The following is a 4,119-nucleotide window of genomic DNA, read 5'->3' as shown; positions in this document are numbered from 1 at the left end:
TGCTGGCCACATTTAATGCACGTGTCGGGAATATTGGGGCTAAAGTGGTGCAGCTTGACAGGGGTAATGTACTCTCTACTGAGCCATTTATATTGTAACAGTATAGAATGTGTGTTAACAGATTGTTTTTTTACCAAAGAGCAGGCTTCTGACCATTCTTCCTCTGATACATTTCCATCTAAATCCATATTCCAGGCCCGTAAATTATTATTTGAAGACTCATTAGATCCGCTAACAAACAAATTGTTAATCACAGACACCTGTCCCCTAGCTCTAAAGTATTTTAAAGTAATGTCTTCCAAAATGGGCAAGGAGGGGAGCGCCAGGCTATAACACTGCTTGGATAGAACAAAATTCCTGATTTGGAGATATTTAAAGGGATATTTTGTCGGATATATGCCATATTTGGATTTAAGATCTTCAAATGAGATGATTTCATTTCTATTGTACAAATCAGATATTTTAGCTAGACCTTTGGAGGAGCAAAGTTTAAAACCCGGGTCTGCCCTATGGGTGAAAGTCATTATCAGTGTTGGGGAGTTACCGGTGTTACATATTCAGAATACAAATTATAGCCAACTGTATTTTGTTACAGTTACAATTTAAATAGTTGGTATTTATAATACAGTTACAATGTTGAAATCAATGGATTACATGAAGATACTTCTGTTTCAGCAGTTTATTCGTGCTATCACACCAACAGCATTTAGTGCGCACTAAACGAGTTTGGTCCCTTGGTTCGGAACATTTGCGTTGGTGTGAATGCAACCACCTCACTTCGATGTGAACCAATTCAGCCGACCAAGACCTCCCTGAACAGCTGGTCTCGGTTCGCTTCCAAACGAACCCTGGGACGGTTGGCTTGAGGTGTGAAAGCGAACGCACCTCAGTCCGATCCAGTTCTACAACTCATATGCCTCTTTGGACGTAACAGGCAGTTTGAACAGAAGAATACACCAGAATAGGCCTGTTTAGTAAGCCGGATTTGATGCTGCATTCCTACACAGTCGTATATAATAACACCCCCCTGGACTGATTCCTATTTGCAGGCACTTCCGGTTGGGGGGTGGATTTTTTTTTTTATGATGGTTCATAAACCATAAAACCCATTGTGTTGTTATGACTTGTATAATGCCTGTGTTGAACCTGTAGGGGGCGCTGGGGTGCGGGATCTGTATAATCAAGGTGTGTGTGTGTGTGTGTGTGTGTGTGTGTGTGTGTGTGTGTGTGTGTGTGTGTGTGTGTGTGTGTGTGTGTGTGTGTGTGTGTGTGTGTGTGTGAGTGTGTGTTTTTCGCGAGGGTGTGTGTGTGTGTGGGTGTACCCCAAATAGTTTAAAAAGGGGGCGACGACTGCTGTAGGGTCCCAGCATTCATCAGGTTGTCTGCAGTGTTCTTTTCATTCAACATGGACTTCTCATCAGAAGAAACCCACGGATCAAATAGTGCTAATTGGTTGTATAGGGACCCTCGTACCCTGTCACCACTGTCTTCTCCCACCGTGGACTACTCTGCATCGAGTATTGAGGACGTTGAAAACCAGATGCCTGAGGGTATGTCCAACTTTAGTACACCTGTGTCTAACTATGTCAATAGTTATGGAGATGCGGCACTGCTTGATGCTCCACTCAAAAGAACGAGGCCTGTTTTAGGCTTGAGAGACCGGAGTGCCGGGGATTCATTCACCCACGTTGGCGAATACGGCTTGGAGTACGTAATATCATGGGTCGAAGGATGTGTCATTTTGAAAGTAAAAGATTGTGCTACAGAGTGGTGGTTGAACGTTCACGAGTGGAATTTTTTCTTGGAGAATTTATGCCCCATGCTAGACGTGTCCGGGGCATGTGTCCGGGGCACATGGCATGCAGGAGCCCATGTATTCCAATGGACTTTTCAGTATGAATCGAGGATTCATCGCATGGATGCAAACTATCATACGAAGAGACCACAGGAGTTCATTTTTTTCAGACGCTGTGTTGATACAGACGAGCTACCACAGTGCTATGATATGCATTGCATCGGTAGCTCTCCTCTACGCACCAGTGTTTTAAAAGCTGCTGATTATTTTGATAATGTCTTTTTCATGCAGTGGGCTGATTTGTCAGCACTACGTGGAATTTTTGCAGAGATTGATTCTATGGCTAAGACGAATGAAGAACCATGGAGCACAACTGATGATGAATACAGAATGCGCCTGTTTGAGTCGCCTGGGGATGATGAGGGGGTATATGGTGTGTTTGAGTATGTTTAGGGCTATGCTAGCATTAGTAAATGTCTTAGAGGTATAAGAAAGTGGGGTACATGATAGTAGTAGTAGTAGTAGTAGTATTAAGGGTGTTTTCTTTTCCTTTTTTAAATGTGTTTTTGATAGGCTATACCTTATATTAATATGTGTGTTGTGTGTATTAATTTTTTATTTTCATATTCTAATGGTATATTTTGATATGCTATGCAGCACAGGTCAATGATGAACATGTGCGAAGTGGGGGTGTGGCTATGGAGACTGCTGATTTAAAGGCCGTACAACCCGGACACCACTGGCTTCAAGAGTATGTCATCTATTTGGCCGGATTGAATCTGTCCTTCCTACACATCGGAGAGGACAGTGAGACGGAGGTGGACCCTGCTTTGAGAGATGACGGATGGCCTGTATCGACACAGATCCGTTTAAACCCTGCGGCGCTGGCTGTTCTGCGATTTACCACGGGGATCTGTGTGGCAGCCATTATCACACACCAGAAGCAAGCGGACTGCTGGGGATGCCAATGTGATTGCCCAAGTCAACGACGCCATTCATGCATGCAGGGAGCGACACATCATCACTACGAATCCCACTACCATGACATATGTGTTATGTTGGATAGACACCCCTTCCTGTTACTTTTAGAAACTGTTTTAAAGAAGACTACAGGGTTGACTGTGTCCTCAGGAAAAATCTATGGTGTGGTCGATTCTTTTTTATGTGATTTATTATGCAACACCTATGATACCGAAAAACGGGATTTTATAACCAACGAAGATGTGTCCGATGAACATCTGCTTCTGATATATGAAGCCACACAAATGTGGCGTACTACATTGTCATTAGGTAATACAAGGCCTGGTGTCAAGCGGCGTTTATAATGGGGATTTTGTTTTCTTATGCATATGATGCGGATAGCAAGTTTGTATCAGATAGACTAGCCTTTTTGATGTATGCTGCCATAGAAAATGTTTGTCCATCATAATGCTTATATCAAATGTATGTATAAGGATTGGAATGATTTGGTCATGAAATTCTTGTATGATAAGCCTACTGATCTAATGTTAGCTGAAATATTTAACCATTTCTCAGACGGGGAGTGTTTTACCGTCGGACATGTAATGTGTATATGTGCTTTTGTATCGGATGTCTTGAAGTTGAATAATGCTGCATACGCAGAGTGTATTAGTACTGCTCGAATGATGTCTTGTAAAATGGTGCAGAAAAATAAAACTGCCTGTAAACTATATCTGAGCATTGTTTTGAGTGGACAGACATTTTAAATAAAAGGATGGATAACTCTGATCATTTGGTTCAGTATTCGTTTTTTGTCGCAGGCATACGACATGGATAAACTGCTGCATAAGACTTATTATGACCCCGCTGGACCAGGGGGTTACGGCCAGGGCTGTAGTGGTCAAATTAGAGGTGGGTAAACTATGAATTTTTTGATCAGACCGACCTCGACACAACGCAACGCAACGCAAAGTGTTGCGACTCTGTAAGGCTAGCCTGGCTATATTCCATTATGTTATCAATTAAAGTCATATTAAATCAATCAATGACAGTCAATGAATGTGTTTGTAGTTTATTCAAGTTATTCAAATTTCAACAGTAAAGAAAAGTATGTGTAGATTAAGAACTATCTATCTATGGCATGTGTGTATTAGGGCTTTGACTTTTGCCCAAAAATCATATTCGAAGTTTGTTTGTTTATTAATATTAATATTCGAATATATTCGAATATTTATTAATATTATTTTGACCATTAAATGCCTTCAGTAATACCTGGGCTGAATCTGAATACTTAGTACATACTATTTATGTTCAGTGTCTACTACTTGACGGTCTACAGCTATGTGTAGAACGCCTAGAACGGT

This window comes from Gadus chalcogrammus, chromosome 18 (genome assembly GCF_026213295.1).
Source record: "Gadus chalcogrammus isolate NIFS_2021 chromosome 18, NIFS_Gcha_1.0, whole genome shotgun sequence".
Lineage (NCBI taxonomy): Eukaryota > Metazoa > Chordata > Actinopteri > Gadiformes > Gadidae > Gadus > Gadus chalcogrammus.
This window is presented reverse-complemented; position numbering follows the sequence as displayed.